This window comes from Habropoda laboriosa, unplaced genomic scaffold, assembly GCF_001263275.1.
Source record: "Habropoda laboriosa isolate 0110345459 unplaced genomic scaffold, ASM126327v1 scaffold301, whole genome shotgun sequence".
Taxonomy (NCBI): Eukaryota; Metazoa; Arthropoda; class Insecta; order Hymenoptera; family Apidae; genus Habropoda; species Habropoda laboriosa.
Genome location: NW_017100408.1, coordinates 148791 through 163032, shown reverse-complemented (window position 1 = coordinate 163032; position 14242 = coordinate 148791). Strand labels below are relative to the sequence as shown.

The 14242-nt window shown below is 48.2% G+C and overlaps 1 protein-coding gene across 1 annotated transcript in view; it reads left to right on the top strand.

The window, feature by feature from the left end:
- Positions 1 to 14242, top strand: part of LOC108575456 — a 264797-nt gene that overhangs the window by 215365 nt on the left and 35190 nt on the right. The window lies entirely within an intron of this gene.

Genomic DNA, 14242 nt, shown 5'->3' with positions numbered 1-14242 from the left:
CCCCTTTGCGCCAAATAGTCCGAACAGTAAGCTAGAAATTTAACCTGGTAGTTGGAAAGAGATTAGAAATTCACGTTGGAATGTTTAATTAGAGAAAAATATCGATGGGACTGAATTTTTGATAATTTAATCCTCGTTTGCATCAAGTAAGCCCAATAATTCGATCACAACTATGAACCGATCCTCCGTGGTCTCAATATGTCCACTTTGGGAGACATATTTCTCTTCAAAATTATTAACAACGTTATCGAATGTCCACCCCTACTCGCTTTAATCAACTTCAATACCTGCCCTCGTCCTTTACGCAAGAGTCCTGTATTTAAACTGGATTCCTTCACAACGGATGCAAGATTCAATGATCCGATCACAAGGATCTGTACGCGTGCAAACAAGCTTACCGACAGGCTTGATTTCTTCTTTGGCACTACGGACAGTTGCAGGCAAACTTTAAAGAAACTTATAAATGGCGATTATGTAATTTCATTGTACTATTGGGCTCTTTTCTTTGCCCGTTTGAATGAATAATTAAATAAACAAAAGTAAGCCTAATAATATTATACATTTGTTGCATGAAAATTCGAGAACGTATCGTACGATCCCTTACACTCTACGCTGAACATTCGAAGGAGAAGAAATAGTCAATTTCCATTTGCCCGTTCTCCACACAACACACTCACCGCCCGCAGCGAAAGAAAAATTCCCGCGAAAAACACGTCGTTGCGAGATCAATTTATGAAATGCACCAGACACCGAGATTCTCCGGCCGTTTCTTTTCATCCTTTGCCCGCGAATTCCCAGTGCGCGGAGGTATCGAGACGCGCTCGGCCCAAAGAAAAACGCGACACTCCACGGATGCAACTCGAGCAGAAAAATCTATCAGCCCCTCCTCTCTATCCCCCCATTTCGAGCATATTTCGTGCACCATAGCATAAAAGAACTTCCCGCAGACTTCTTCTTTTCTCCCTCTTTCTTCTTCTCTCAGGTTGCCTCGCGCGTGTGCTACACGAGCTACCTGGAAATTACCATTGCGCAGCTTTTATCAAGTACAAACTCGGATGATTTTCTAGCCGGCATCGTAGCAGACACACCGGGCTGTACATTGATATTAATGTTGCCCTTTTCCCTCCAGCAAGTAGCGGATTAATATTAATCGTGTTGAACCGTACGTGGCCCGTGTTTCGCGGGCCGGATATACCCCGGGAGATCTGCTCCTACTCCCGAAGACATCCATCCTGGCTGCCCTTTCGAGGCGAACACACCTCGCACGCGCGTGTTCAACGTCCTTGAAAACTCGACTCGACGTTTTCCACTGCCGGAGGGGAAAGGGTTAGGGCTCGTACAACCGGCTCCCAGTCATCGTTCCAGGTCGCGGAGCTCGTTTTAAGAAGTCCCTGGTGAAACGGTAACGCACGCACACACCGAACACACGCAGGACACGTAGACAGGCGAGCGCACCAGGCTGCGAGCGTTGCTTTACGAGCTGGGAAACTAACGACTCGGCTGTGCCGCGTATAAATTCATAGGGACAAGGGCGTAAATTTCGTCTGGTAACAACTTAACGTTGTCCCTGGCGCGTCGATAATGCGTCTTTCCGCGGATCACGTCGAGGAATTTTTTGGGGGAAATGGAGAAGAGGGAATTTTTTGAGAGGAGAGCAATTTAACAATTTGTAGTGTGAAAGAGAGTCTTTCGTGTATGCTCACTTCAAACGTCAACGTTAATGACGATTGAATATTTGTTGAAATTGGATACTGGAAGGTGGCGTGCTTAAATAATAAATGCGGACCTGTGAAAATGGGAATGACGATGTCTGATTGGTGGTTTTAATTTGGTAGAGGAAGCCGTCGTGACTCTCAGGTACTGCAAGTACCTTCGAGTGGCATGTGTCGGGTTTTCCCCATGCCTTAACCGTAGCAGGTAATATTCTATTAGTTGCCCTGACTCAGCCAAGGTAAATGAAAATTAACACGGCCGAGATAAAATTCTTAATCCTACTACAAAAGGGGCAATCGTCGCCATACATTCAAAGAAGGTGAAATATGCACAATGGTTTTACTTATAATTAGTTTTACGCCTTAACAGAATTTTTTGAGTGGGAGATACGTTTGTTGGTTGGACGTTGGTAAATTTGTGAGGAGAAGTATCGATTGCTCGAGGAGATATGATTTAATATTCAGCACATATTAAGGCGAATGGTATTCAGACTCGACGTGAGAAATTTTGCCGTCAGAATTCATATTGGATTTTCAGAGATGGCGGGAACCTTATCGCACTTCAGTTCAGATTTGTTTCAGCGTTACGTTACATTCCTATCGAAAGATACACCACTTATGTTTTACTTTCAAATGAAATGTGCTTTGCACACACCTCTTGTGTTTCATTTTCAAATCGGGCATGAACTTTTGCAATCGTCTAATATAACGATGCATTATAAATCATAAATGACAATAAACACCGAAGCTTAATATTTTATAAGTAACATTACGCTGAAATATTGAAATAAAGGGAAACTACACGGTACCGCTCGAGAGTATTACTGACTATTTGGACCGCAGAGGGTTAAACGATGTCGTACCTGAAATTCAGGGTGTACTTTTAAAACCGACCTCGCAAATATCGCAAAAATCGATTTTTCCCCTCCTCGCCGGTAAATTCTAGATGAATACGCTGGTTTCTCTAATTGTTTCATTAAACGTTCCTGCCACTGCGGCGTGAAGGAAGGTGAAACGAAGGTACGCAGTGGATGTATGCGGTTTTCCCAGTGGTTGGAGGCGAACGATTCGCCTGCACGTTCGTGAATTCCGCGGAATTAACGCGGAATAGCGAGGACGCGCGAAAGGAATTCGCGAGTCGTGTCTCCTCGAATGCACCCGCTCGACCTTAATTCGTTACCTCGCCGCCCGATCCCTCCGCCGTTTCCTGACCAATTACCGCGAGACTGTCGCGAGGCTCCATTAATTAACGACATCGCTCGGTGCAACGCCGTCAGAGTGGGCCATTCAGCGGGAATACTGGCTGCGCCTGGTTGCGTCGCTGGTGGATTGCTCGCGGGGGGAAAAAAAAAGAAGGAAAAAGGGAGAAGAAAAGGAAAGACAAGAAAATACGCGCGGGCGCGCGAGTCTCGACGGTTGGAAAAAGGCAGTGTCGAAGGAAGGGAACGCGTTTCGTTTCCACGGTGTGTTCTTCACTGCCGACTGATTGTAACGCGTAACCGAGTTACACACCGATAAGAGATATTTCGGTGGCTGAATTATCGTGTCTGCCTCGACTTCTCTCTCTTTCTCTGTAGTAGATAGAAACGCAGCGAAGAAATAACGCTGGCGAATTAACTTGTTCAAATCGTTCTCGGTTACGCCCCAGGAACGGATTAACTCGGCGCGGTTTGAAAGCCGCGTGTAACGCATTAAGCGAACGAAACCTGAACGTAATCGCATCGTAATTAAACCATTAGCGGTTCGAAAAGAATCGAGAACGCGGGATGCAGTGAAAATGCGACGGGAGAGAGAGAGGGAGGAGGTTGTGCGTTGCATAGCTGCAGCAGGAGGGAAGTGGGTGAATGGGATCCGTTGTATTTCATAACTGTGAAACTATTCGATACATCGGGAATATTTTCGCCGCTGGCTGAACAAACGAATCAATTTTTCAGCGAGCTTTGCATAATCCGACTGGATCAATTCGAAATCTAAATGGCCACCCAGCGACAGGCGGTCCTCGTTCTCGAATCTCTCTCCGCGCGGGGAATCGCGTTTTTATAAAATTATGAAACGATATTGTTGTCGGGGTATCGAGCTTCGACGAGCCTCCACTCCATCGTTTCGGATTTATAGAAATCCTTTTCCTCTCTCCCCCCACCCTTGATCGCCGTTTTTCAGAGGAATTATGCGTCACTCTGTACGTGGAGTGCGCGTTCTCGAGCTGTTTCGAAATTCAGTTAATCCCTTTATGAGCGAGATACATAGTCGGGGTTAACGATGCCCGGCTCGAAGAGGAAATGCTTTCGATTTTCGTTGTTTTCGAGGTCCCATCAACGACCAGGTTCTCGAGAATCGATCGCGGGTGAAACGAGGACCGTGGCTTCCTCCGCGAAAGGAATCGTCCGGAATCCCGTGTTATTAGTGGCAGATTGGAATTAAATCTAGAGAGTGGGCGATCGATACCGCGGCAAATTAGCATCGGCCAGGTTATCTGTAATGCTTTCTACCAATTTTTATCGAGCGCACACTCGAAGGGAAACGTTACTGCACCTCGTTTTCGGCGTCTCGAGGAGTCAAAGACGATATCTGCGGCGAGGAATGAGAGACGCGAAGGAGAAGCAAACAAGCTAAACTGCGCCATTATCGGAGATCGTCACAGTGCGTATTCTCGAAGCGACTTCAATGCGAAAGTGGCGCGGGCTTATGAATTATGAATTTGCACAGTGCGCTGTGCGGTAAAGCCACTTTAACGATCCGTCTCTACCCCCCGTTTTGCTGTTTCCAGGATTAAACTGGCGCGGAAGTAACGAGAACTGGAAGAGTGGGAAATAACAGTGCCACTGCATAAAAGGGTGAACTCTATTAACTTCGATACTGTCGCAAGTTTCTACTTCTTCTAGCCCTGTCACACTGTCGTGCCGTTTTATTCTCCATAGAAACTACAGGTATCTAACTCGGTACACAGTCGGGGAAATTTTCTCCGACGATAAATCGAAACTTTTACACTTGCAAAGATTTTTGCACAAAGAATCGTCAAGCTCTACCGAGCTTTTCGCACACACACTTCGTGCACATCCATTTTCGACGATCTCGGGTGTTTTACTTATGTATACAGGTACGTCGCGTTTCCCTTTCGCTCGATCGAGTGATTGTTTACGGGCGAGAACGCATTCCGGTACGTAGACACCGTACCTGTTGAAGACTCCAGGTGCACTCGCGTGTGAAGAATATAGCCGGGCGTTATACTCGATCCCCGGAGTAGCGCCGCTTCGATAATTCAATACAGAGGGAAAACCGACGAGTGGTTCGGAGCCCTTGCCTCTTTTTTCCTTGGCGCGTCGAATGTGCTTGTTTATGCGGATGCAGCGACGGAAATTGAATAAAGTCGGAGGCAACGGTCGACCGTTCGGATACATCGAGCGGAATGATATATTTGACAAGTTCGCGTATTGCCGCGTGCATATTACATGCGCGATAGGGAGAGCCCGGCTCTCGCCTGTCTGACCGTACACGCGCCGATTTCACTCGCATCGCCTCTTCCTCCTTCGCGGATCGATAAAAAGTCTCGGTGTCTCGGCAGTTCTATCTTCGAATAGGAAATGTTAAAAAATCGTCGGTGTTTTTAATTCCTGACAAATTTTCTTCCCTAGAGGAATATTCCCTGACCTCGTATATCTCCGTTAAGTCTCATTCTTATCTTTCCCATCTCGCATTACGATCCATCTGTATTTCTACCCCGGAACGATACCTATGCATCATGCGAGACATCAGATACGCCTGGAAACGGTAAAGTATCGTTTCTATGTAACGCACCGCGGATACAAGCAGTGGAGGCACGTATGCAGAGAGAAATCGGACGGAGAAGACTGGCTTTGGAGGGCGCAATCGGAGACATAATTGAACTGGCGGCGTTTGCGTCTGACCACGCACGGGAACGCACCACTTGCCTGCCTATTTCTCGATCGAGGTCGAACGCGATGCTACGCTTCGCGCACTGTACACCTACCCGATCGATTCGCTGTTTCACGTGGATGACACGCGATCGTCTAACTTTGCGAACAGGATTCCCTTCGAATAATCTACTTAGTTCTTCTCGATCGACACCGGACGAAAACGAAACGGAAGAAAAGGAACGCGCGTTCCGAGAAACCTCCACTCGGAGAAATCCGACACGTAATTCTTCCTATCAAATGCAAATTCCAAGTAGCACAGGTGTAAAATCACATTTATCACGAAGGTGAAAATGTAATCTCTGGTTGAAGAACGTGTTCCGAGGAAGGTGTATTTAAAGAAACGAAATGCAAATTCGAGAAATCCGATAGCAAATTCGAAATCACCGCATCAGGTGTGAAATAACATTTTTCACCAAGGTGAAGCACCGTGATCCCTCCAAGTTCGAGTCGCCGAGCGTTGGTGAAAAATTTCACTGCGGCTGACAGCGGACAATTAACGACGATTCGATTGGTCTAGTACGTCAATTTGGAGGATCGGATCTCGGGGTCCCGATTTTCCGTGCGGAGCGCATCGACCCGCGGAAAAACCTCTCTCTCTCTCTCTCTGTTCTGAGAACGTACGCGTGCGCAGCATGCATCACGTTTATGAATATGTAAAGGCTGTACCGCGATAGTGGTGGTGGTGGTCAGACACCGGAAAACTCTAGATAGCCGGCGCATGAATATGCTAAGCGCATCGCGGGAACGAGGGCTAAAGTAATTTTTTTTTCTCACCACATCGACCCCTAGCTGGAGGCTATCCTACGCCACGCGGCTTGATTTCGCGCCAGCCGACCATTCTTTTTCCCTCGCCATATATCCCGCGTACTCTTTATCTCCCCCCTCTCTCTCTCTCTGCTTTCCTGTCGAATTTCATATCCCTTCTTCTCCCCACCTCCGACCCTTCTAAAAGAGATCTGCTCGTTTTTCAAAATCGTAACCATGAAATACACCGGAGGATCCTTTGTTCTTCGCGCGAAATCAATTGGCCACCGGGGAATGGCCCAGGCTATAACGTTTGAACTACGCCCGTGCTATCTTTCATCCCCTCTGCGGCGCGGTTACTTGGTTACGTTCGTTTGACAGATAGGGATTGTAGAATCGAGACATTGTTGGACCGTGTTAACCCTTTGACGGTCTAATAAAATCACGAATCACGGTGAAAGCGCTGATAATATCTCGTCCCTCTTAGAAGTCTGCGGCGGCACACAAAATAAAACCGCGAATTAGTTTTATCGGTTCAAGGAGTGTGCCGTTAGTTTTTGTAAACGTCTTCGGTTTTCGTACGGGTCATCGACCTGGCTGTGTTGGCTCGACTGCCGAATATGACAAGTCGCGTATATAGGCAAGAGTGGACATCACCAACCGCCGCGATAATGAACTCGCGGGTTCAAGGACGTGCCCCCCCCACTAAAAGACAGGCAAGGCGAAACCGGGTCAGTCCGCAAGAGCGACGCCCAGGCGACAATTGTAAGAAGAACAGCAGAATAAAGAATCAAGTCCGAACTACCGTGTTACAACTGAACCTATCACCTCTTCAAGTCTCTCTCGAGTCGAAGGGTGAAATAATCCAAGTGGTTCGGTAAGGTTTAAAGTACAGACCACGCTCTTATATTATCAGATTTATAAAGTTAACCAGGGTGACGGTGAAGTTCACGATCACAAGAAAGGCCAAGTGGAAGGTTAGAACGCAGAGGAGGAAGAAGAAGACGGAGGTTGTATCGAGCGGGGTAGAATTCGCGTGACGACAGGCCGTTTACGCGAGCGTGTAATTATCGTTGAAACCGCGGGCGTGCGCGGGCATATTTTTCGCGACGTTTTCACAGAAGAGAGAGAGCAGATAATCAAAGACCAGAGCAACTGCCGACAAGGCCAATTTTCACGATCGCCGCGGCTCCGTCGCGAACATCTACGATCTTTGCGATTTAAACGCGAACGCGAGCGTAACTTTCAGTCGTTTCCTACAAGGTCGCGATGAATGCGAAGAGAAAATTGAAAAGAGGAGAAAAGCATAGAAAGAGGTGAAAGAACGAACGTCCGATAATAATATCGGCGTGGCGTGACGATAGGCCGTAAAAAGCGACGTGCAATTGTTGTCGTCGCTGGTAATTGCACGTATTTCTGCAATACGTACCTCTCACTCTCGCCCGTTTCCCTCTGTTGCCCCCGCCGCGCAGCTTGCTACAGCCAATCTGACGATCGATGTGCTAAAATCCCGAGATAAAGCTCCAACTTTCCCTTCGCGCGTAATTTTCGGTTTTCATATCGAGGAACGGGAGGCTTCGTGACGAGCAGCCGTAACGAAGGAAACTGCGCGATATTAACGTCCAGGTTTGCCGATAGTTTTCGGCGAAAGGGGAAGGTTATCCTGCTGTGGGAGGAGTGCTTTGAAAATTATTTCCCACCTGCCCTATGATCCTTCCGTTTCTGATTAGTAGTTAACAAGAAATCGGAGCGTTCTTCAACCTCCTCCAATTGATCTCGGAGAGAAACGAACGAGACAATGTAACTCGTCGCACGGATCGAGTATGAAATACTTCCTTCGAGGGAAAGATTCTCCGGCAACGGTTGATCTACATACGTCGATTGCAAGGGTAGCAACGCATATCGAGAAGGATCTTTAATCCTCGTGCGTGATTCGGGACTTTATCCCCGCTCGGTAGACGGCAATCGTCGAGTCTTCGCCGTCGAGATTTATTGCCCCGTGGCTTCAGGCAGACGCGAGCAATTTACATTCCCGGCTATACGACGTACGCTTGGTTCACGACCGTTTGAAGGTGTAGCCAATCGTCGGGACGTTGCCCTGACTCTGCTCTACACTCCACGTCGAAATTACCAAGGATTACCGTAGCGTGCCAGATTCCCTCGGTGAAAAATTTACTAAACCCCTATCGCCGAAACAACTATGTCTCAATAGCAATCGCGCCGAGGGAAGGGAAACGAAATGAAATGCACTCGTTGAAAGAAACAGAGGGGGGTTCTGCGGAGGACCCTTGATTTCTCAACGACAATGTGCCTACATCGTGGCTGCAATATAAAACCCTTGGCTCGCGGGCACGTTTATTGGGAGATGCGTTTGTCGTCTGGCCTGGCCTGGCCGTCGTCTTCGTCGATCACTGTCGACTACCACGGAGACGAAAGAGTCAGGGTCAGGCCAGCGAAGAAGTACCGCCTTGATTATTTCGCGAGCGAACGACGAAAAATTTCGCCCGTGGAACGAGCAAGCGGAGTCTTAATGGACCCCCGGTGCGCGCCATTATGCTCAAAGGATGAAAGGGTCCTTCAAAGAGATCCTTGGCTCCACTTTCATTTGCATTCGGGATTGGAAGAGGCCGGGCTCGTCGGGCCAGACGATGATCCCAGGCCGCGGCGCGATGGTCCCGGGTCTCGTAATGAGAAATTGGGTCAGCGGGGTTAGGGGGCGAGAGGTGAGGGTAAAAACGACAACGGCGAACAAGGGAAAATAGAGAACGAAAAGTGGTGGATAGAGTGGGAGAGAGAGAACGGAGGAGGAGGAGAGGTTGGTACGTGATGGGTTTGACTTTCTCGTCGGGCAACGAAGTGGCTCGAAATTAGTTTACCTTTCGAAAGCAATTTCTTTCTTTGTCTTAGCGTGGCTCTCCACTTCCTGTCGAACGCAAGGGCCATTTTTCCTGTGTCGATCCCGCGGAGAGATTGCCGCTGAAACGAAAATAATAAAGGAAATACGCACGATCGAAGAGCAATATCTGCTAACGTCCCGGGCAATATCGGCCACGATTGTTCCCGCTCCTCGTCGTCTACCTTTTTGGACAGCGCGTTTGTTTTCCGTATACACCGACTTCTCCCTCGTGTGGCTTCAGAGGTGATTCGTTTACTCTCGTGGCTTTTTCCCGAGGAAACATCCACGATTCCTCGAATTTATATTTCTACACGTGTTGCATCGGTAATGTGTAATAAATTACAGGTAACAGCTAGTTTATATCCGTGCAAAATGTGCAAAAAGAACACGAAAAGCCGAAGGAGCCTCGATCTAAATAGTATCTCTTGGAATTTTCTCGTACGTGCACCTTTATCGAATCATCGATCTTCCTCTGGTTTTCCGGTTCTCGCCCTCTTACCTCCAACGCCCTTCGATCTTCAACATCGACGTGCGCGTGAAAAATCGACAATCTGGAAAGTTTGCCGTCCCGTCGGATTTGTTTAGAAATTCCTGTATGCCCGGGGTGAAATCTGTGCGCTGCGACCTTCCACAGCCCGGGTTAATCCGTATAAATCAAGCGCAGGGAGTTTCAAGTTTTTCCAATTTCGTCTGGAAGGTTGAAGCGTGCACGGACGTAGCCCAGCGCGAAGGGAATTGATGACACTCATAATTCGCAGCCCCGTCAACCTGCTCCGGCCCGTGTTTGGACTGGCATAATCCGCCGGCTTAACGTCCGAACGACTGTAACGGACATTTATCTCGCGCCAGAACTCAGGATTATTGTCGAATAACGTTTTTCGGACGCACACTGCGCGGCAATGGGTAGATTAATTAACACCGAACACCTTGAAAACTCGCCCCAAACCTCTCCGCTTCCTACTCCCCTCCTTCGAGAGCCCAAACAGCTCGACTTTTCCTAGCGGTCCCATGAAATCTCTTCTCCCCTCGGATGCTTTGCCAATTAAATCAAAGGCAAATTCGTTCGGAAACTTTCCTCGACTCAGTTTCAAAGAGTTGCCAAGGGTTTCTCCACCAGCGACGAGAGGAGAATAGAGAGAGAGAGAGAGGGAGAGAGAGATGTTGAGAAACAGGTAGAAACCGAGTGGCGTATAAACGGAGAATTTCAAGTTGTTCCTTTTCACGTCGCTGGACGCCGAGATATTAAGCGTATGACATGTACCTCCGCCATTATACAGCCATTACTACATCACACCGTTGTGTAGAAACGGAGCCACGCTAAAGTAGCGTGTGGCACGCTTCTGCCGTGCCGCCTATCGCCGCTTGACTGACAACCCTAACGCTGGTCACGTCCCCTCCTGTACCGCCATCCCTTCTGCTGGCCGCGGAAGTATTGCGTTACCGGGTTCGTTGCCGCGACGTCGTCGCTTCCTGATAAATCGCGAAATTCCACGCCGTCGCCAGATAAGGGACATACCGGAAACGCTGGCGCGGATGTTTCGCCGTGTCGCGTGCGCGAGTCGCGGGACATTTTTACCCGAGGGTCGCCACTCGGGAATTCCAGTTCGTGACAACCATGTCCAAAAATGATTTACCTATTTCTCATTCAACCCTTTCGCTACCATCGGCGCTCGCCTTTTTATTCCGCAATCGCTAACTTCCAGATTACAAGTGGGCCAATTCTTTCTCCACCGCGTACAGTGATGAGAGCTTCACTTTCGAGCGAGTTAATAAAAAAATTACGTGCGGCACAGTGTAGAAACCAGGGAATTAAATCTAGATGGACGAGGTGCAAACGAAGTGTCCCCGCAAAGTGTCCGAAAAGGGGTCGTTTTTGCCTACTCCAACCCTGCCACTCAATTTATCATGTATGCTTCTTTATTAGATACGCGTTAGCGTAGCAACCCCCGAAGAAGCGAGAATCCAACTGGTAGCCGAGCATCCTGTGCTACGGCTAAATTACGTCGTTTCAAGAGAACCTCTTGCTTTCGTGGAGGAAGGTGGTTCTCGTCTCAGGAAAATCACATTTGTCGGCAGCCGCGCCCCCCACGGGAGACGAACCCGGCCTGACCCATTTCGCGACGCAAATTTCGTTCCAATAGCCCGGAGCTGCTCACTCCAGGAATTCCTCTGTGCCCATCAACTTTCACCCTCCGATGTTCGCCTCCAGGCCGAGTATTTAGATACGTCTAGCCGGTGGAACAGATAACGGTTCATCTTGGCTCGATTGAGGGCTGTTTTTCAACCGGAATTCTCCTCCAACGTCTAGCTATCAAACGACGCCTTATCTTCGGTGTAATAACAGGTTCGCCGTTAACTGGTTACCGTAACTTCGTTCGCGTCTGGATATAGGTTAAGTTTCCAATTCCACAGCCGAGTGAATCGGAAACTCCTAGTTTATACCTGGGTTATTTGTTATTATTGCTGAACCCGAAACCTGTGCACTTTGGCCAGCCAGTTTCTCAGGCAGCAGCTTCCACGGCGAACTTACGCGTGTTTACCTGGCTAACAGTCGCTCGAGACTCTCCCGGTTGAAATGTGTGCTTAAAGCACCGCTGGATTCGTTAAATAACCTCCGCCTATGTTAACGCCGTTGTGTAAATGGATTAAGCAAGAGGGTTAATGTAAAGTTTGCGTGATTGTAAATCCTAAAAGAACGACTGTTATTATTTGCATAATATCAAATTACACTCTTGCCCTCTCGGTGTGTGTTAAGCGGGAACGTAGGTTAACCGGCCAATTTGTCTTTATTATCCTCTTAGACGAGAACCGAAGCCACCTCGTACATATCGGCATTTTCCGTAGCTCGATGAAAAATCCACACACGACCGGGACCGTCGAATTTGCATAAACGCGGAGTGCGCCCGCGCGCTCCGCGCGCGCTCTGCTGCCGATAGCCGCACTCTTTAAACAACCAAGCACCGCGTTTTTTCACGATACGGAACCACCGTCGAAGCGAGAGAAACGTTGAAACGGATCTCGAACTAACCGAGAAGGGTTTGCAAACAAGATTCGCCGCGGATAAACCGGAAAGGACGATACCTTTCGCTTATCTCTTCGCGCAAGTTGGCCGTTAGATCGGGGAAATCAGAGGGCAACCGTAACGCGGCCGGTTAACGCGTTGCGAAACGAACGATTAACCTGTTCTTTCGTTGGTTCGCGGCGGTGGTAGAGTGTCGAGGAAGTTCCTTATCAAACCGTGTGTTGGATAAAGTCGTTACACGGGACAGAGAGAGAGGCGCGTTAATGGCCGAAATCGATCGGAAGCCTAGGCTCGCCCCGGGCCGTTCGTCGATCACGTTACTACCGTTTTAACGAAGGGCGTTTTGCCCCCTCGAACCACGCAGGAGTCGCGTTTTCCCCGCAGACCATGATTATTTAGATTATTCTGTGTACGATACTCGTGTAATCTTCCGCGCAATCGCCTTTGATATGACATTCGTCTTCGGGATGTTCGAGTCGCACCCCCTATACAGGCTGGTAGTGCGTTTCCGCATCTCTTACGAGCGACGCGAAGGCAACGCTTTTGTCGTGATTAAAAGCCAAAGCGCAGTTCGATTAATTCCGTTTTTCTTTTATTTCGCGTCGAATCGATCGGTCGGAACGAACCGACGGACCAAGCGGAATTCTTCCGAGCCCTCCTCTCACACGCCAACTGTCACACGACTGCTTCGAGCATCTTTCGTGGCCCCGCTTCTATTGTTTCTGTTTTTCAACTCAACCTAGCGTGAGCGCCTCGTTGGATACTCCCAAGTACCCACTCGTTTCAGAGTAAGTCTAGATACTCGTGGATGGAACTGTTTGACGATTTCAAGGTAAAGGAGAGAGCACTCGGGCGGTGTCTCTACAGGTTGCTTTCGAATTGAAGATCAATAGAGTTTTCTCGCGATCACGCTTGAAATACTATACTTTCGACGTCGTTCGCGCGAAGTGGTTAACAATGTTCGTATCGCGGTGAAATAATATTAATTAGTAAACTCTGTTCCAATTTCATTTTGCAACATGTTGATCTTGCATTTCGCAGTAGGTGGCGAAATTGTCGAACAACAGTATGAATAATGGGCTGTAATCCCGCGGCATATGTACGAGAACATTGCAGCCATTAATATTAATTACTATTGAAATTTAAGTACGAGACTGAAATATCACATTTTGTGCATCAAATAATGTACAATTCCCTGCCCAATACTTCATTGAAATCACGCAGCGAGCAACCCGTGTATGACGGGTTGCTCCACGCATGGCGCTTTTGGTCCCATATTTCAATCTTTTACCGTCGAAAATCAACGCAAAATAGAGCGAAAATTCATGAGAAAAAAATATTTCCCTCGTCGTTCTCTGTTACAAAAAAAAAACAAAAAAAAACAAAATCTTTTTCTTGTACTCTGCGCAGCATCCAGAACCACGAGACGGGAGAAACGGAAATTTATATCAAATTCCAGTCGAGTTATCGCCGATATTCGGCCTGGTGGAGTCGTAAATTGGCGAATAATGCCTGGCAGCGGCATAAAACATTTCTGCACTTTAACGTCCGTCCGGGAAACGACAGCGGAGCCGTGTACGAGGTTTGGCGCGGCTCATTCCCGTTTGGACGTTGAGAAATTAACGACGGCTTTCCGGTTCTGGGCCCGTTTCCTGTGTCAGTGGTGCTTGCCTCGATTAAAAGCAAGAAACTGCGTGGAATTAACACCTCTGGTCTTTAAACGGAATCACCTTTATTCAACGCGATAGAAGTAACAAGGATTACTCCTCGATGGTACATATATACGATGGAGAGGAGAAAAGAGGGAAATCGTAAATGTGGCGCCAAGTTTAAGTCTGAGATACAATTCACACGGGAAATCCGCATGGTGGCCGAGCATAAGTCTCGAACAAAGGGATAAAGGTTGTTGCACCGGCCTGGAAGGTAGGATACG